The following is a 21,430-nucleotide window of genomic DNA, read 5'->3' as shown; positions in this document are numbered from 1 at the left end:
GGCATCGCCCAGAGGCTCCTCCTCGGCTTCATCCTCCTCCTCGTCGAGATAATCTTGGACGTCAGGAGGGGGAGGGATGAAGGTGCGCATATCGGCGTACTCCGCGATGTGGTACGCGCGATCCTGCCGCTTAGCGGTGAGAATCGGGTCCAGATCGGTTTCCGCGCCTTCGCGCACTCCGGTGAGGGCATCCAGGTTCAGCTCCGGGTACCATGAGCAGGCAACCCGGAGGGTAGAGTCTACTCCGGCGCGGGCAGCGGAGCACTGCCACTCGCGGATCCTCTTGCCGGCGCCCTTGAGACGGTCGCTGATGAGGGAGAAAGTATCCGGCACCTCCTCGCCAGGCCACAGAGTCCTGAAGAGCTGGGTAGCTACATCAGGAATATCAGATAAGTTGCAATCTATGGCGCGCATATGAGACACCCGCGCACTCAGCGCGACCAGATGGTCATAGGGGGTCCATGGCACGGCAAGATTCGCTTGGCCCTGGGCAGTGCGGCGCTCGTCAACCTTCTTGACAGCAAACCTCTGAGAGTCCGGGAAGAGGCCTATGCAAAGAAAGAAAAAGGCTAAGGAAAAGAATCCGGAAGAAAAGGAAACCGAAAGGAAAGATAACGAAAAGAAAATGCGGTCGGAAGAAAAAAGGCTCGTGTGCAGTAGTCAGAAAATGCAAAAGGAAAGGACTTACGGTAGGCAAGTGTATCAGTTTGCAGGACCAGCCGGTTGCACTCCTTCTGCTCCTCCTCCAGCCGTGCAGCTTTCTCCTCGGCACCCTTCCGGGCTTTGGCCAGCTCCTCCAGCTCAGCTCGCAATACCACGGTGGCATTGCTGGCATCTTCAAGAGCCTCATCCATCTTGGCCGCTGCATCAGCTTCAGCAGCTTTGAGGGCCTTGTCATGATCAAGCCCCAGATGGATGAGCTGGGACTTGAGCTCCTGGTAGCTGGTCTTGTGGGCGCTCAGCTCCTCCTGATGCTGCCGGATGAGCTGGTCCTTCTCCCCTGAAACCCGGAAAAGAGGAAGTTAACAAAATTGTGCTGGTTAAGATGAACAAGAAAATCAGGCCAACAGGAAAGAGGGAAAATTGTACGTTGGGCGGCGGCGAGCTGCTCCTTGAGAGCATCGATGGAAGCTTCCGGGATCACTGTTAAGCAGAAATTACAAATGTTAGGAGGAAAAAAGGTTTCCGGTAAGAAAATGCCGGTAGAACAAAAACTTACCTTGGCACTTATCATGTGCCTCAGCAAGCTCCCGATGTTCCCATAGAAGCTCCTCAAAGAGGGCCTTCCGAGCGTCAGCCGTGAGCTGTTCAAGAAAAAGAGATTAGTTAAGTTTTGCGCTAAGAACAGGGTTCTTAACCCGAAACTCGGGGACTGGCAGTGCTAGTTTCGCGCGTTTCAAGCTAAGTTTTGTGCTAAGAACAAGGTTCTTAACCCGAAACTCGGGGACTGGCAGTGCCGGTTTCGCACTAAGTTTTTAAGTTAAAGTTTTGTGCTAAAAGCTGCGCTCTCACCACAAAACTCGGGGACTGGGAAGATAGACAAGAGAGAAACCAGCATCAAACTAAAGAAAAGATAGAAAAAACCCGGGAGCAAGGAAACCAGAAAAAGTTGAAAAAAGTTAGTAAAACGTACCATCAAGTTGTTCGTGGCGTCGTACCACGCGCTGTCGAGCTCCTTCACGGCGCTGCGGAGCCGCATGAAGTGCTCCTCGGAAGACCGGTCCCCAACAGGGTCAGGTGCCGGCAGCCTGTCCTTGCCCAAACCGCGGGTCGCCGGAGTCATATCTGCGGCGTTCCACTTCTGTGCGTAGGGCAGTAGATGCCCCAGGTCCCGGCCCCTGCGCTGGAACTCAGTGATACGGCCAAGCAGGCCGGTGGCCTTCGTGGCGGTGTCCCTGGCAGCCTTAGAGACGTGCAGCACTGATACGTCTCCGACGTATCGATAATTTCTTATGTTCCATGCCACATTATTGATGTTATCTACATGTTTTATGCACACTTTATGTCATATTCGTGCATTTTCTGGAACTAACCTATTAACAAGATGCCGAAGTGCCAGTTGCTGTTTTCTGCTGTTTTTGGTTTCAGAAATCCTAGTAACGAAATATTCTCGGAATTGGACGAAATCAACGCCCAGGGGCCTATTTTTCCACGAAGCTTCCAGAAGTCCGAAGACGAAACGAAGAGGGGCCACGAGGCAGCCAGAGCATAGGGCGGCGCGGCCCCTGCCCTGGCCGCGTGGCCCTATGGTCTGGGCCCCTCGCGCCGCCTCTTGACCTACCCTTCCGCCTACTTAAAGCCTCCGTGACGAAACCCCCAGTACCGAGAGCCACTATACGGAAAACCTTACTGAGACGCCGCCGCCGCCGATCCCATCTCGGGGGATCAGGAGATCGCCTCTGGCACCCTGCCGGAGAGGGGATTCATCTCCTGGAGGACTCTACGCCGCCATGGTCGCCTCCGGTGTGATGTGTGAGTAGTCTACCCCTGGACTATGGGTCCATAGCTGTAGCTAGATGGTTGTCTTCTCCCCATTGTGCTATCATTGTCGGATCTTGTGAGCTGCCTAACATGATCAAGATCATCTATCTGTAATTCTATTTGTTGCGTTTGTTGGGATCCGATGAATAGAGAATACTTGTTATGTTGATTATCAAAGTTATATCTATGTGTTGTTTATGATCTTGCATGCTCTCCGTTACTAGTAGATGCTCTGGCCAAGTAGATGCTTGTAACTCCAAGAGGGAGTATTTATGCTCGATAGTGGGTTCATGCCTGCATTGACACCGGGACAAGGATGTAAAAGTTCTAAGGTTGTGTTGTGCTGTTGCCACTAGGGATAAAACATTGATGCTATGTCTAAGGATGTAGTTGTTGATTACATTACGCACCATACTTAATGCAATTGTCTGTTGCTTTGCAACTTAATACTGGAAGGGGTTCGGATGATAACCTGAAGGTGGACTTTTTAGGCATAGATGCAGTTGGATGGCGGTCTATGTACTTTGTCGTAATGCCCAATTAAATCTCACTATACTCATCATGATATGTATGTGCATGGTCATGCTCTCTTTATTTGTCAATTGCCCAACTGTAATTTGTTCACCCAACATGCTGTTTGTCTTATGGGAGAGACACCTCTAGTGAACTGTGGACCCCGGTCCAATTCTCTTTACTGAAATACAATCTACTGCAATATTGTTCTACTGTTTTCTGCAAACAATCATCTTCCACACAATACGGTTAATCCTTTGTTACAGCAAGCCGGTGAGATTGACAACCTCACTGTTTCGTTGGGGCAAAGTACTTTGGTTGTGTTGTGCAGGTTCCACGTTGGCGCCGGAATCTCTGGTGTTGCACCGCACTACATCCCGCCGCCATCAACCTTCAACGTGCTTCTTGGCTCCTACTGGTTCGATAAACCTTGGTTTCATACTGAGGGAAACTTGCCGCTGTACGCATCACACCTTCCTCTTGGGGTTCCCAACGGACGCGTGTTGAACGCGTATCAAGCACCAGGGGCTGCTGGCCGCCGGAAGGAGCGTTGGAGGCCGTCGCCTTCCCCTTGATAAGCTTGGAGATCTTGGGCGGCGGCGCAGTCGGAGCGGCCCCGGAGGGCTTGGTGCGAGGAGCACCTGGCGGTGGCATGAGAATGGTTCGTGGAGAAGGGGGAGCGCTAGGCGCGTCACCCAGGTTGGAACTTTCCGGCGCGGAAGACTCCGGCGCGGAAGTTGTCGTCTTTTCAAGGACGGGAGGAGCCGAACGCTCCGCCCGCCCGGTAGCTTCTTCTTCTTCGGCGCCGATGTTGCTGGCGCCGGTATCCTGTTTCTCCGGAAGGAAGGAAAGATCCTCCTCCGTGCGGTGATTTGGAGATGTAGGGGCCGCACGCCCCGAACTTGTTGTGCCCCCGAAGGGGAGGCAGAGATGTTGCCGGCACCAGATGATGCTGGGCTTGCGCGAGGAAGAGAGGTTGAGGTCCTTGGAGAACCTTCAGAGCCCGCTGGCCCTGAGCCAAGCTTGAGTGCAGGGCTGAGAAAAAGAAAGAAAAACAGTTGGAGAAAAGCAACCGGAAAAAGAACTTGGCAAAAAGAGGCAAGCAAGAAAACAAGAAATTTACCCGGAGGCAGTCGGCATCTGCTTGCGCTTGTAGCGACGCATGCCCACTTCCTTCTCCCCCAAGGGCTCAGTCCGGAAGCGCTTGGAGGGAGGGGCCTGGCTGGAACCGGCATCAGATGCCGGCTGCTTGTTCTTTTGGCCCTGGGCCATGAGTTTGTCCACAAACTCGGAGCCGGCCTCGGCGCGCAGGGGCGGCACGTGCTCATGGATCTGTGAGTTGAATATGGCTAAGAACCAATTCGCGAGAGAGCAACAATGAAAGAAGAAGAAGAGGCCGGAAAAGAAAAAATACCTCAAGCATGGTCAGATCATCCGAAGAACCGGTTGGCTTCGGCGGAGACCTGCCGAGGCGCGAGGCTGGGGTCTTGCCCATCTTCAGATCTTTCCAAAAAATGTAGGGGTCCGGGTCGACGGAGTCAAGGGCGCGCTTCCGGCAAGGGCCTCGCCGCTCTGCTTCGATGAGGGGGAAGCGGTCCTTGGCCTGAAACACGAAAAAAGAGGGTTAACAAGAGCAAAAAGTTACCGGCAAAACCGACCCTAATTGCGTAATCTCTTACTTCTTGGGTCGGAGGGTTAGTAGTGCTGAGGGGAAGGAGGCCCCATTCCCAGTGAAATGGCATAGCAGTTTGGCAGATCTGCTTAGCCTTGCGAACGACGTCCTTCTTGCTAAGGGGACGGCCTGTGATCTTGGTGGGATCGCCAGGACCGTACATCTCGCTCATCCTATGCATCCGGCGCTTGAGAGGAAGCACCCGGCGCGAAATAAACGTGCGGATGATATCATCCGAGCAGATGTTGGTCTCCTTCTTCAAAGAGGCCATGAAGCGTACCACCCGGTTGGTTTCGATATGATCAGTCTTCGGGTTGTAACTCCAATTGGCTCTACTGGGAGGCCCCACCTTGAATGGAGGAAGATCAATGAGATTTGCGCGGCCATTGTTCTTCACGTAAAAGAAAGTTCCCTGCCAGGCGCGACAGGACTCGAGGCCGGTAAACTTAAAGAAAGGACTCCCCTGACGGGAGCCAACGATGCAAGATCCGCACTCCACAGGCGGCTTGGGCTTAGGGATTTCCTTGCCCTGGACGGAATTAATCCGCAGAGAGAAGAAGCGAGCAAACGTCTCACGAGTGGGATGAATGCCGATGTAGGCCTCCATGAAGGTGGCATAGCAGGAAAGGTAAAAGATGGCATTGCCAGGAAGGTGGTGAGGTTGGAGTTCATAGAAATCTAAGAACTCCCGGAAAAAAGGAGAGGCAGGAAGGCCGAAGCCACGCTCAAAATGAGCAAGAAAAACAACATGTTCACCGGGCTGGGGCTCCGGTACAATTTCGTCACCGGGAAGCCGGCAGGTTACTCCTTCCGGAATCCTGCGGGACCGGTATAGCCAATCGATCTCATATTCAGTAATATTGGAGCCCATCCAGGCTCCACGAGTGATGGGGGAGGGCTCTCCGCCAGATGATTCGCCAGAACTACTCGTTTCTAGGTGGCTACCGGATGCTTGGCTAGAGCTACCGGATTCTAGATGGCCACCGGACTCTTGGCGGCTACCGGATCCCTGCTGGTTGCCGGAATCGGTATCCATCGGATCTGAAGCCTTAGATTCGCCGGGAGATTGTCTACGCCGGCTAACGGAAAGGGAAGAAGACGAAGCAGAGGAAGATTCCTCGCCAGACATTGGTTGGGAGGCGAAAAAACAGAAATCCCACAGTTGAACCCCGCGCGAAGATCTACGAGTAAGAAGAAAATCAAAGAAAAAGAGAAAATAAGAACACCATCGACCCAAGATCTAGAAAGCAAGCAGATGACAAGCAAAGTGAGATTGGCACTAACCTCGAGCGGCGCAGTCGCTAGGGAAGACGTTCGCCGGTGAAGGAGCGGACCTAGTGTCGCCGACGAGCACCGCCGACGGCGAGGCGAAGAAGGAAGCAAAGAAGCGAGAATGCTGCGGGCGCGACGGAGAAGTTGCGGAAGATTTCCGCACGGCGAAGTCCGGCGGAAATGCGGCGTAAGTTCACCGGGCGACGGAGCTCAAGCGGACGACGGTGGACGAAGAGCGGCGAAGGCGCAGAGGCGAGTAGCACTGTGCGCGAAGGTTGGGGAATGCGAGAAGAGGAAGAAGAAAGGGCGGTTGTCCTTATAAAGAAGAGAGGAGGTGGGCCGAAAACCGCCGGGCCGCGGCGGTTCGCCTCGCGGCCCGCAACGGTTCGCACCACGGACCGCCACGTGGCGAGGAAGTACACGCGAGAAAGTGAGAAGCCACACGGAGGCACACACAGGATCCAAAGTGGCTAGTGGGATCCGCAGTGGTGCATTTAATGAGCGCGCGGGAGTCGAAGCGAATTGACATCTGACACTGGCGCGCCAGTGGACAGTGCGCATGTCACTGACAGGCGCGGGGCCCGAAATATTCTCGACTTCGCCGAGGAAAGAGTAAATGCAAATGATACCGGAGAAAAGAGATGCCGGGAGATGCCTTGCAAAGAGAGAAGAGACGAACAAGGGAAAAGATGCCGGAACCAAGCTCAAAGTCGGAGAGATTAAACCGGTATCCTAAAAACATGAAAACCTGGCATAGTCTGTAGGATAGAATCCGCCAGACTATACCAGCTTCGGGGACTAATGTTGGGGGGATAACCCCCGGTATGCCAAAGGCATGCCAAACCGGATGGTTTGGGCCATCAAGATACCGGTTTAATATTCTTACCGGAACACAAAGGTAGGAGTTTGGGCTAAGTGAAGCTAAGCCGGTATCCCCAAGGGGGTATGCCGGAACCCGGTAAAGAAGATACCGGAGAGAAGGGCCTGTCGGCAGGACTGGTCAAAGATTCCCTTCAGAGCAAGAGGACAAGGATGAGCTAAGCAAAGCGGCTTTAATCAGAGCCCTGGCGCCAAAGAGAGAGATGACGCTGAAAGAAGCCGGAGGACGTCAGCGTCCCTGATTAAAGAAGACCCCGGCGTCATCTATGATTAAAGTAGCTTTGTAAAGTAGTTTGTCCAGTCAAAGATGCCATTAGGGTTTCTTGTTCTGTAAGCCACCCTCTCCCCTATATAAGGAGAGGGGGTACTGCCTCTTACATGCGCCTGTCCACAGAGGAGATTAGACGATAGAACCTGTATCCAAGAACCTGTAATCGTGTTGAGATCAATGAAGCAAGCGATCTAGTAAAGAGTTCTTCCTCTTGTCTCTCTTCTTGCATACCGGCCTTTGGTTGTGTTCTCGAGGAAAGCATCCGGAAGTTCATCCCATCTAGTCGCAAACCCTCCCCCGAATCCTCTAGCGTCCATTCGGCCCCAATCTAAGCCATCCTATGGCATCTATCTGTTCACCACGACGACAGCTTTGTTTGCTGCATTATATCAAAACACAAAAAAAATTAGTTACTATTTTTACTTTATTTACTGTCTTGTTCTCTATATCAAAAACACAAAAAATTAGTTACTTGCATTTACTTTATTTAGTTTGCTTTATTTACTACTGCTAAAAATGAGTAATCCGGAAGTTGAAGTTCGTTCCTTTAAGCAACAAGGGGGAGAAAGTTTTAAAGATGCTTGGTATAGAATTAGTGATGCTCATCATAGGTGCATTAAGAAACACTCCACTATTATACTACTTAGGAACTTTTATGTTGGTATCTCTAGCTGGAATAGATATGTTCTTGATACTCTTGCGGGAGGTAATTTCCTAGGCACTCCGGCTTTAGAAGCTAGTTGCATTATTGAGAGTCTAGTTGGAATACCACCTGTTAATGAAGCTAAAATTGAAATCTCTCTTGAAGATGTCATGAAAAAGTTGGAGGCCATAGAGAAAGATCTTCCAAGTATTGAGACTAAATTGGGAATATTACTTAATAGCACTGATAAACTTGATAAATCTCTAGGAGGAATTAATGAGAGAATTGCTGTTTTAGAAACTTGTGCTACTCATGATAATCGAACCCATAGGATTAGTGAACTTGAAGAAGCTATGGGAACCTTAGGTTCAACTTTTTCTTCTCTTAAGTTTAAGGAGAAAGCTTATGTGGGTAAGTGATGTCTACGCCCCCTCCTTTTCCTGTAGACAGTGTTGGGCCTCCAAGAGCAGAGGTTTGTAGAACAGCAGCAAGTTTTCCCTTAAGTGGATCACCCAAGGTTTATCGAACTCAGGGAGGAAGAGGTCAAAGATATCCCTCTCATGCAACCCTGCAACCACAAAGCAAGAAGTCTCTTGTGTCCCCAACACACCTAATAGGTGCACTAGTTCGGCGAAGAGATAGTGAAATACAGGTGGTGTAAATAAGCAGTAGCAACGGCACCAGAAAAGTGCTTTGCCCAGGACAGTAACGCAGCAGTAGTAACGCAGCAATAGTAACGCAGTAAAACAGTAAACAAGCAGCGATAGCAGTATTTAGGAACAAGGCCTAGGGATCATACTTTCACTAGTGGACACTCTCAACATTGATCACATAACAGAATAGATAAATGCATACTCTACACTCTCTTGTTGGATGATGAACACATCGCGTAGGATTACACGAACCCTCAATGCCGGAGTTAACAAGCTCCACAATTCAATGTTCTTATTTAAATAACCTTAGAGTGCATGAAAGATCAACACGACTAAACCAAGTACTAACATAGCATGCACACTGTCACCTTCACACTATGTAGGAGGAATAGATCACATCAATACCATCATAGCAATAGTTAACTTCATAATCTACAAGAGATCATAATCATAGCCTACGCCAAGTACTAACACGGATGCACACACTGTCACCATTACACCGTGCAGGAGGAATAAAACTACTTTAATAACATCACTAGAGTAGCATGCAGATAAATTGTGATACAAAACACATTGCAATCATAAAGAGATATAAATAAGCACTTCACTATGCCATTCATAACAGTGAATAAGTATTCTGTGAAATATAGCCTAAGAGGCCCACACGGTGCACACACTGTCACCTTTACACACGTGGGACAAGGAGTCTCCGGAGATCACATAAGTAAAATTCACTTGACTAGCATAACGACATCTAGATTACAAGCATCATCATATGAATCTCAATCATGTAAGGCAGCTCATGAGATTATTGTATTGAAGTACATAGGAGAGAGATTAACCACATAGCTACCGGTACAGCCCCGAGCCTCGATGGAGAACTACTCCCTCCTCATGGGAGACAGCAGCGTTGATGAAGATGGCGGTGGTGTCGATGGAGAAGCCTTCCGGGGGCACTTCCCCGTCCCGGCAGCGTGCCGGAACAGAGACTCCTGTCCCCCAGATCTTGGCTTCGCGATGGTGGCTGCTCTGGAAGGTTTCTGCGGGTTTCGTCGAACGTGATAGGGTTTTCGCGACGGAGGCTTTAAATAGGCGGAAGGGCAGCCTCGGAGGGGGCCTGGGGCCACCACACCATAGGGCGGCGCGGCCCCCCCTCTGGCCGCGCCAGGGTGGCGTGTGGGGCCCCCAGGGCTTCCCTCTGGCGGCTCTCGGGTGTTCTGGATGGTTCCGGGAAAAATAGGGACCTGGGCGTTGATTTCGTCCAATTCCGAGAATATTTCCTTACTAGGATTTCTGAAACCAAAAACAGCAAAAAACAGGAACTGGCACTGCGGCATCTCGTCAATAGGTTAGTTCCAGAAAATGCATAAATATGACGTATAATGTGTATAAAACATGTAGGTATCATCAATAAAGTAGCATGGAACATAAGAAATTATCGATACGTCGGAGACGTATCAGCATCCCCAAGCTTAGTTCCTGCTCGTCCCGAGCAGGTAAACGATAACAAAGATAATTTCTGAAGTGACATGCCATCATAACCTTGATCATACTATTGTAATCATATGTAATGAATGCAGCGATCAAAACAATGGTAATGACATGAGTAAACAACTGAATCATAAAGCAAAGACTTTTCATGAATAGTACTTCAAGACAAGCATCAATAAGTCTTGCATAAGAGTTAACTCATAAAGCAATAAATCAAAGTAGAGGTATTGAAGCAACACAAAGGAAGATTAAGTTTCAGCGGTTGCTTTCAACTTATAACATGTGTATCTCATGGATATTGTCAATGCAAAGTAATATAACAAGTGCAATATGCAAGTATGTAGGAATCAATGCACAGTTCACACAAGTGTTTGCTTCTTGAGATGGAGAAATGGGTAAACTGACTCAACATAAAAAGTAGAAGAATGGCCCTTCGCAGAGGGAAACAGGGATAAATCATGTGCTAGAGCTTTTCAAGTTTTGAAATCATATAGAGAGCATAAAAGTAAAATTTTGAGAGGTGTTTGTTGTTGTCAACGAATGGTAATGGGTACTCTAACTACCTTATCAACCAGACTTTCAAGAGCGGCTCCCATGAAGGATGTTATCTCTACCAGCAAGGTAGATCATCCCTCTTCTCTTTTGTTTACACATGTACTTTAGTTTTTATTATGGGTGACACTCCTCCCAACCTTTTGCTTACACAAGCCATGGCTAACCGAATCCCCGGGTGCCTTCCAACATTCACATACCATGAAGGAGTGTCTATTTGCAAAATTAAGTTGCTTACTGATGAATCAGAGCAAAATATGTGAAGAGAATTATTAATGCAAGTTGTAATTAATTGGGGCTGGGAACCCCATTGCCAGCTCTTTTTGCAAAATTATTGGATAAGCGGATGAAGCCACTAATCCATTGTGAAAGTCTGTCAAAAGTAAATGACAAGATCGAAAGATAAAACACCACATACTTCCTCATGAGCTATAAAACATTGACAAAAATTAAGAAGCATTTTGAATTGTTTAAAGGTAGCACATGAAGTATTTACTTGGAATGGCAGAAAAATACCATGTAGTAGGTAGGTATGGTGGACACAAATGACATAGTGGTTGGCTCAAGTATTTTGGATGCATGAGAAGTATTCCCTCTCGATACAAGGTTTAGGCTAGCAAAGTTATTTGAAACAAACACAAGGATGAACTGGTGCAGCAAAACTCACATAAAATACATATTGTAAACATTATAAGACTCTACACTGTCTTCCTTGTTGTTCAAACTCAATACTAGAAAATATCTAGACTCTAGAGAAACTAATCATGCAAACCAAATTTTAACAAGCTCTATGTAGTTCTTCACTAATGGGTACAAAGTATATGATGCAAGAGCTTAAACATGAGCACAACAATTGCCAAGTATCACATTATCAAAGACATTATAGCAATTACTACATGTATCATTTTCCGTTTCCAACCATATAACAATTAACGAAGCAGTTTCAACCTTCGCCATGAACATTAAAGATAAAGCGAAGAACACATGTGTTCATATGCAACAGCGGAGCGTGTCTCTCTCCCACACAAGCATTTATTCAAACAAAAACAAAAACAAAAACAAAAACATACAGACGCTCCAAGTAAAGTACATAAGATATGACCGAATAAAAATATAGTTTCAGGGGAGGAACCTGATAATGTTGTCGATGAAGAAGGGGATGCCTTGGGCATCCCCAAGCTTAGATGCTTGAGTCTTCTTGAAATATGCAGGGATGAACCACCGGGGCATCCCCAAGCTTAGACTTTTCACTCTTCTTGATCGTAGTATATCATCCTCCTCTCTTGACCCTTGAAAACTTCCTTCACACCAAATTTCTCATAAACTTCATTAGAGGGGTTAGTACATAATCAAAAACTCACATGTTCAGAGGTGACACAATCATTCTTAACACTTCTGGACATTGCTCAAAGCTACTGGAAGGTAATGGAACAAAGAAATCCACCCAACACAGCGAAAGAAGCAATGCGAAATAAAAGGCAGAATCTGTCAAAACAGAACAGTCCGTAAAGACGAATTTTTAATAAATACTTCCGTTGCTCAAATCAGAAAACTCAAAACTAATGAAAGTTGCGTACATATCTGAGGAACACGCACGTAAATTGGCATATTTTTCTGAGTTACCTAGAGAGAAAACAGCCCAGATTCGTGACAGATAGAAATCTGTTTCTGCGCAGAAATCCAAATCTAGTATCTTACTTCTATTAGAGACTTTACTTGGCACAACAATGCAATAAAACTAAGATAAGGAGAGGTTGCTACAGTAGTAAACAACTTCCAAGACTCAAATATAAAACAAGGTACTGTAGCAAAATAACACATGGGTTATCTCCCAAGAAGTTCTTCCTTTATAGCCATTAAGATGGGCTCAGCAGTTTTAATGATGCACTCATAAGAAATAGTATTTGAAGCAAAAGAGAGCATCCAGAGGCAAATTCAAAACACATTTAAGTCTAACATGCTTCCTATGAAAAGGAATCTTGTAAATAAACAAGTTCAAGAAGCATAATGCAACAAGCATAGAAAGATAAAACAAGTGTAGCTTCAAAAATTTCAGCACATAGAGAGGTGTTTTAGTAACATGAAAATTTCTACAACCATATTTTCCTCTCTCATAATAATGTCCAGTAGCATCATGAGCAAACTCAACAATATAACTATCACATAAAGCATTCTTATCATGAGCCTCATGCATAAAATTATTACTCTCCACATAAGCATAGTCAATTTTATTAGTAATAGTGGGAGCAAATTCAACAAAGTAGCTATCATTATTATTCTCATCATCAAATATAGGAGGCATATTGTAATCATAATCAAATTTATCCTCCATAACAGGCGGTACCAAAAGACTACTATCATTATAATCATCATAAATAGGAGGCAAAGTATCATCAAAGTAAATTTTCTCCTCAATGCCCGGGGGACTAAAAAGATCATGCTCATCAAAACCAGCTTCCCCAAGCTTAGAATTTTCCATAGCATTAGCAACAATAGTGTTCAAAGCATTCATATTAATAACATTCCCATTAGCATGCATATAAAGTTCCATGGGTTTTTTAATTCTTTCTTCAAACACATCATGTCCTAATTCAAGATAAAGTTCATAAAGATCTCTCATATTTTTGTTGTTTTCCATTATGCCTAACTAGTGTAAACAAGAAACAAAAAGTTGCAATTGCAGGATCTAAAGGAAATAGCTTCGAGCACAAACACAATGGCACCAGAAAAGTATCATACACTGAACCGGAGTATGAGTGCCTTTTACCTTTCCTCCCCGGCAACGGCGCCAGAAAATAGCTTGACGCGTAGTTGACGAGGGAGGAAAAGTGCTTAGTTGCCGGGGTTGCCAGTGTGTGAGTGCCGTTTACCTTTCCTCCCCGGCAACGGCGCCAGAAAATAGCTTGATGTCTACGCCCCCTCCTTTTCCTGTAGACAGTGTTGGGCCTCCAAGAGCAGAGGTTTGTAGAACAGCAGCAAGTTTTCCCTTAAGTGGATCACCCAAGGTTTATCGAACTCAGGGAGGAAGAGGTCAAAGATATCCCTCTCATGCAACCCTGCAACCACAAAGCAAGAAGTCTCTTGTGTCTCCAACACACCTAATAGGTGCACCAGTTCGGCGAAGAGATAGTGAAATACAGGTGGTGTAAATAAGCAGTAGCAACGGCACCAGAAAAGTGCTTTGCCTAGGACAGTAAACAAGCAGTAGTAACGCAGCAGTAGTAACGCAGTAAAACAGTAAACAAGCAGCGATAGCAGTATTTAGGAACAAGGCCTAGGGATCATACTTTCACTAGTGGACACTCTCAACATTGATCACATAACAGAATAGATAAATGCATACTCTACACTCTCTTGTTGGATGATGAACACATCGCGTAGGATTACACGAACCCTCAATGCCGGAGTTAACAAGCTCCACAATTTAATGTTCATATTTAAATAACCTTAGAGTGCATGAAAGATCAACACGACTAAACCAAGTACTAACATAGCATGCACACTGTCACCTTCACACTATGTAGGAGGAATAGATCACATCAATACCATCATAGCAATAGTTAACTTCATAATCTACAAGAGATCATAATCATAGCCTACGCCAAGTACTAACACGGATGCACACACTGTCACCATTACACCGTGTAGGAGGAATAAAACTACTTTAATAACATCACTAGAGTAGCATGCAGATAAATTGTGATACAAAACACATTGCAATCATAAAGAGATATAAATAAGCACTTCACTATGCCATTCATAACAGTGAATAAGTATTCTGTGAAATATAGCCTAAGAGACCCACACGGTGCACACACTGTCACCTTTACACACGTGGGACAAGGAGTCTCCGGAGATCACATAAGTAAAATTCACTTGACTAGCATAACGACATCTAGATTACAAGCATCATCATATGAATCTCAATCATGTAAGGCAGCTCATGAGATTATTGTATTGAAGTACATAGGAGAGAGATTAACCACATAGCTACCGGTACAGCCCCGAGCCTCGATGGAGAACTACTCCCTCCTCATGGGAGACAGCAGCGTTGATGAAGATGGCGGTGGTGTCGATGGAGAAGCCTTCCGGGGGCACTTCCCCGTCCCGGCAGCGTGCCGGAACAGAGACTCCTGTCCCCCAGATCTTGGCTTCGCGATGGCGGCGGCTCTGGAAGGTTTCTGCGGGTTTCATCGAATGTGATAGGGTTTTCGCGACGGAGGCTTTAAATAGGCGGAAGGGCAGCCTCGGAGGGGGCCTGGGGCCACCACACCATAGGGCGGCGCGGCCCCCCCCTCTGGCCGCGCCAGGGTGGCGTGTGGGGCCCCCAGGGCTTCCCTCTGGCGGCTCTCGGGTGTTCTGGATGGTTCCGGGAAAAATAGGGACCTGGGCGTTGATTTCGTCCAATTCCGAGAATATTTCCTTACTAGGATTTCTGAAACCAAAAACAACAGAAAACAGGAACTGGCACTGCGGCATCTCGTCAATAGGTTAGTTCCAGAAAACGCATAAATATGACATATAATGTGTATAAAACATGTAGGTATCATCAATAAAGTAGCATGGAACATAAGAAATTATCGATACGTCGGAGACGTATCAGTAAGGAGCAAAAATTCATGTATGCCTCTAAAGTGCCTAAGCCAAAAAGCTATTATAGGCCTAAAATTGACAAAGCCCTTAGCACCACTGTGGATGGGGGAGCATCTAAGATACCTATTGATGTTGATGCTTCACCTTTTGATAATACTTGATTCACACTTTCTGCGCCTAGCTGAAAGGCGTTAAAGAAAAAGCGCTTATGGGAGACAACCCATTATTTTACTTCTGCACTTTATTTTATATTTGAGTCTTGGAAGTTGTTTACTACTGTAGCAACCTCTCCTTATCTTTATTTTATTGCATTGTTGTGCCAAGTAAAGTCTTTGATAGTAAAGCCAATACTAGATTTGGATTACTGCGCATGAACAGATTTCTTGCTATCACGAATTTGAGCAGTAGTCCCTGTAGAAAAATAAAAAAAATCTGCCAATTTATGTGCGTGAACCTCAGATATGTACGCAACTTTCATTAAATTTGGGTATTTTCATCTGAGCAAGTCTGGTGCCACTTTAAAATTCGTCTTTACGAACTGTTATGTTTTGACAGATTCTGCCTTTTATTTCGCATTGCCTCTTTTGCTATGTTTGATGGATTTCTTTGATCCATTAACTTTTAGTAGCTTTGTGCAATGTCCAGAAATGTTAAAAATGATTATGTCACCTCTGAATATATGAATTATGCACTGACCCTCTAATGAGTTTGTTTCGAGTTTGGTGTGGAGGAAGTTTTCAAGGGTCAAGAGAGGAGGATGATGCAATATGATCAAGAAGAGTGAAAAGTCAAAGCTTGGGGATACCCCCGTGGTTCATCCCTGCATATTTTAAGAAGACTCAAGCATCTAAGCTTGGGGATGCCCAAGGCATCCCTTCTTCATCGACAACTTATCAGGTTCCTCTAGTGAAACTATATTTTTATTCCGTCACATCTTATGTGCTTTACTTGGACCGTCTGTTTGTTTTTGTTTTTGTTTTTGCTTGAATAAATCAGATCCTAGCATTCTTTGTTTGGGAGAGACACACGCTCCGCTGTTTCGTATGAACACATGTGTTCTTAGCTTCATCTTTAATGTTCATTGCGAAATTTGAACTACTTCGTTCATTGCTATATGGTTGGAAACGGAAAATGCCGCATGTGGTAAATGGTATAATGTCTTGAATAATGTGATACTTGGCAATTGTTGTGCTCATATAGATCATGTTTAAGCTCTTGCATCATGTACCTTGTACTCATTAATGAATAACTACATAGAGCTTGTTAAAATTTGGTTTGCATGATTGATCTCTAGAGTCTAGATATTTTCTGGTTGAGGTGTTTGAACAACAAGGAGACAATGTAAAGTCTTATAATAGTTACAATATGTTCATATGTGAGCTTTGCTTCACCTTTTATACTTGAGTTTGCTTCAAACAACCTTGCTAGCCTAGCCTTGTATTGAGAGGAATTCTTCTCGTGCATCCAAATCCTTGAGCCAATAACCATGCCATTTGTGTCCACCATACCTACCTACTACATGGTATTTATCCGCCATTCCAAAGTAAATTACTTGAGTGCTACCTTTAAAATTTCTATTCTTTACCTTTGCAATATATAGCTCATGGGACAAATAGCCTTAAAAACTATTGTGGTGAAGAATATGTACTTATGTGTCTTATTTCTTAATAAGTTGCTTGTTGAGCGGTAACCATGTTTCTGGGGACGCCATCAACTTTACCTTTGTTGAATATCATGTGAATTGCTATGCATGTTCGTCTTGTCTGAAGTAAGAGCGATTTTCATGATCATATGGTTTGAGTATGCATACTGTTAGAGAAGAACATTGGGCCGCTAACTAAAGCCATGATTTATGGTGGAAGTTTCAGTGTGGAATACCAATCCTCAATCTCTTATGAGAATATTAACTGTTGTTGAATGCTTATGCATTAAAGAGGAGTCCATTATCTGTTGTCTATGTTGTCCCGGTATGGATGTCTAAGTTGAGAATAATCAAAAGCGAGAAATCCAATGCGAGCTTTCTCCTTAGACCTTTGTACAGGCGGCATAGAGGTACCCCTTTGTGACACTTGGTTGAAACATATGCTATGCAATGATAATCCGTGTTAATCCAAGCTAATTAGGACAAGGTGCGAGCACTATTAGTATACTATGCATGAGGCTTGCAACTTATAGGATATCTTATACATAACACATATGCTTTATTACTACCGTTGACAAAATTGTTTCTTGTTTTCAAAATGAAAAGCTCTAGCACAAATATAGTAATCAATGCTTCCCTCTGCGAAGGGCCAATCTTTTACTTTATTGCTGAGTCAGTTTGCCTATTCTTTCTATCCCAGAAGCAAACACATGTATCAACTGTGTGCATTGATTCTTACATGTTTACTTATTGCACTTGTTATATTACTTTGTGTTGACAAATATCCATGAGATATACATGTTGAAGTTGAAAGCAACTGCTGAAACTTAATCTTCCTTTGTGTTGCTTCAATGCCTTTACTTTGAATTTATTGCTTTATGAGTAACTCTTATGTATGTCTTATTGTTGCTTGTCTTGAAAGTATTATTCATGAAAAGTCTTTGCTATATGATTCATTAGTTCACTCATTATCTTCATCATTGCTTCGAATCGCTGGATTCATCTCATATGCTTTACAATAGTATGATCAAGTTTATAATAGCATGTCACTTCAGAAATTATCTTTGTTATCGTTTACCTACTCGAGGGCGAGTAGGAACTAAGCTTGGGGATGCTTGATACGTCCCAAACGTATCTATAATTTCTTATGTTCCATGCTACTTTTATGATGATACTCACATGTTTTATACACATTATATGTCATTATTATGCATTTTCCGGCACTAACCTATTGACGAGATGCCGAAGAGCCAGTTGCTGTTTTCTGCTGTTTTTGGTTTCAGAAATCCTAGTAAGGAAATATTCTTGGAATTGGACGAAATCAACGCCTAGGGTCCTATTTTTGCACAAAGCTTCCAGAAGTCCGAAGAGGAAACGAAGTGGGGCCACGAGGTGGCGACAAAACAAGGCGGCGCGGCCCAAGCCCTGGCCGCGCTGGCCTATTGTGTGGGCCCCTCGTGACGCCCCTTGACCTGCCCTTCCGCCTACTTAAAGCCTTCGTCGCGAAACCCCCAGTACCGAGAGCCACGATACGGAAAAACCTTACAGAGACGCCGCCGCCGCCAATCCCATCTCGGGGGATTCAGGAGATCGCCTCCGGCACCCTGCCGGAGAGGGGAATCATCTCCCGGAGGTCTCTTCATCGCCATGATCGCCTCCGGATCGATGTGTGAGTAGTTCACCCCTGGACTATGGGTCCATAGCAGTATCTAGATGGTTGTCTTCTCCTCATTGTGCTATCATGTTAGATCTTGTGAGCTGCCTATCATGATCAAGATCATCTATTTGTAATCCTGCATGTTGTGTTTGTTGGGATCCGATGAATATTGAATACTATGTCAAGTTGATTATCAATCTATCATATATGTTATTTATGTTCTTGCATGCTCTCCGTTGCTAGTAAAGGCTCTGGCCAAGTTGATACTTGTGACTCCAAGAGAGAGTATTTATGCTCGATAGTGGGTTCATGCCTCCATTAAATCTGGGACATTGACAGAAAGTTCTAAGGTTGTGGATGTGTTGTTGCCACTAGGAATAAAACATCGATGCTTTGTCTAAGGATATTTGTGTTGATTACATTACGCACCATACTTAATGCAATTGTCTGTTGTTTACAACTTAATACTGGAAGGGGTTCGGATGATAACCTAAAAGTGGACTTTTTAGGCATAGATGCATGCTGGATAGCGGTCTATGTACTTTGTCGTAATGCCCTGATTAAATCTCATAGTACTCATCATGATATATGTATGTGCATTATTATGCCTTCTTTATTTGTCAATTGCCCAACTGTAATTTGTTCACCCAACATCTGCTATCTTATGGGAGAGACACCACTAGTGATCTGTGGACCCCGGTCCTATTCTTTACATCTGAAATACAATCTACTGCAATTGTTCTTTGCTGTTCTTCGCAAACAATCATCATCATCCACACTATACATCTAATCCTTTGTTTACAGCAAGCCGGTGAGATTGACAACCTCACTGTTACGTTGGGGCAAAGTTCTGTGATTGTGTTGTGCAGGTTCCACGTTGGCGCCGGAATCCCTGGTGTTGCGCCGCACTACACTCCTCCGCCATCAACCTTCAACGTGCTTCTTGGCTCCTCCTGGTTCGATAAACCTTGGTTTCTTTCTGAGGGAAAACTTGCTACTGTACGCATCACACCTTCCTCTTGGGGTTACCAACGGACGTGTTGACTGCACGCATCAAGCTCTTTTTCTGGCGCCGTTGCCGGGGAGATCAAGACACGCTGCAAGGGGAGACTTCCACATCCAATCTCTTTACTTTGTTTTTGTCTTGCTTTACTTTATTTACTGCTTTGTTTGCTTCTTATATCAAAAACACAAAATAATTAGTTGCTAGTTTTACTTTATTTACTGTCTTGTTCTCTATATTGAAAACACAAACAAATTAGTTAGTTGCATTTACTTTATTTACCTTTAGTTTATTTCATCATGTTTCCTCCTAAGTTCACTCTGAAAGACATACCGGTAGGACGAGGGTCTATAATTGGGAGAGATAATATAGAAGATTTTTTCACTCATGTTAGTACCGCTGAAGATTTTGAAGATAGACACTTGGTAGAACTTGCTCCTACTTATGAAATTGCTGTTGCTTCTTTAGTACACATGTTGGAAACTAAATTTGTTAATCTCAATCCTATAATACAACACATGTTTCTTACACTCGGTGATATGGAAGAGGGAGAAAAGAAAGATTTTGTTTTAGAAACCCTTCTTAAAGAATTTGGTGGTGTAGCAAGAGAGGCTAGAAAGGTCTTTATTAAATATAAGATGCTTGGCTCTTATACCAACTATGCTAGTATCCTTGAAAAGATGGACATGGAGAGAGTAAGGTACACTAATAATATTAATGATGGTGGGGAGATTAAGACAACAATACCTTGTAAGCTCCTAGGAATGAATGACGCTCTAGAAAATAACTATGGTTGACTTGTTCCTGAAAATTTGTTTGACGAGGATAGCAAACCTAAGAATAATGAAAAGGGAGCCTCTGAAACTCACATAGATAAGATAAAATGCATAGTTGAGAAAACTCCCAACACCTATGTTGATGCTTCATCACTCAATAATACTTGATTCACACTTTCTGCGCCTAGCTGAAAGGCGTTAAAGAAAAGCGCTTATGGGAGACAACCCATTATTTTACTTCTGCACTTTATTTTATATTTGAGTCTTGGAAGTTGTTACTACTGGAGCAACCTCTCCTTATCTTTATTTTAATGCATTTTTGTGCCAAGTAAAGTCTTTGATAGTAAAGCCAATACTAGATTTGGATTGCTGCGCAGGAACATATTTCTTGCTGTCACGAATTTGAGCAGTAGTCCCTGTAGAAAAATCAAAAAAATCTGCCAATTTACGTGCGTGATCCTCAGATATGTACGCAACTTTCATTCAATTTGGGCATTTTCATCTGAGCAAGTCTGGTGCCACTTTAAAATTCGTATTTATGAACTGTTCTGTTTTGACAGATTCTGCCTTTTATTTCGCATTGCGTGTTTTGCTATGTTTGATGGATTTCTTTGTTCCATTAACTTTCAGTAGCTTTGTGCAATGTCCAGAAGTGTTAAGAATGATTATGTCACCTCTGAATATATGAATTATGCACTGAACCTCTAATGAGTTTGTTTCGAGTTTGGTGTGGAGGAAGTTTTCAAGGGTCAAGAGAGGAGGATGATACAATATGATCAAGAAGAGTGAAAAGTCAAAGCTTGGGGATGCCCCCGTGGTTCATCCCTGCATATTTTAAGAAGACTCAAGCGTCTAAGCTTGGGGATGCCCAAGGCATCCCTTCTTCATCGACAACTTATCAGGTTCCTCTAGTGAAACTATATTTTTATTCCGTCACGTCTTATGTGCTTTACTTGGAGCATCTGTTTGTTTTTGTTTTTGTTTTTGTTTGAATAAAATCGGACCCTAGCATTCTTTGTTTGGGAGAGAGACACGCTCCGCTGTTTCTTATGAACACATGTGTTCTTAGCTTTATCTTTAATGTTCATTGCGAAATTTGAACTACTTCATTCATTGTTATATGGTTGGAAACGAAAAATGCCGCATGTGGTAAATGGTTTAATGTCTTGAATAATGTGATACTTGGCAATTGTTGTGCTCATATAGATCATGTTTAAGCTCTTGCATCATGTACCTTGTTCCCATTAATGAATAACTACATAGAGCTTGTTAAAATTTGGTTTGCATGATTGATCTCTAGAGTCTAGATATTTTCTGGTTGAGGTGTTTGAA

Source organism: Lolium perenne, chromosome 1 (genome assembly GCF_019359855.2).
Source record: "Lolium perenne isolate Kyuss_39 chromosome 1, Kyuss_2.0, whole genome shotgun sequence".
NCBI lineage: Eukaryota > Viridiplantae > Streptophyta > Magnoliopsida > Poales > Poaceae > Lolium > Lolium perenne.
The sequence above is the reverse complement of the archived record's forward strand: the minus strand, read 5'-3'. Positions refer to the sequence as shown.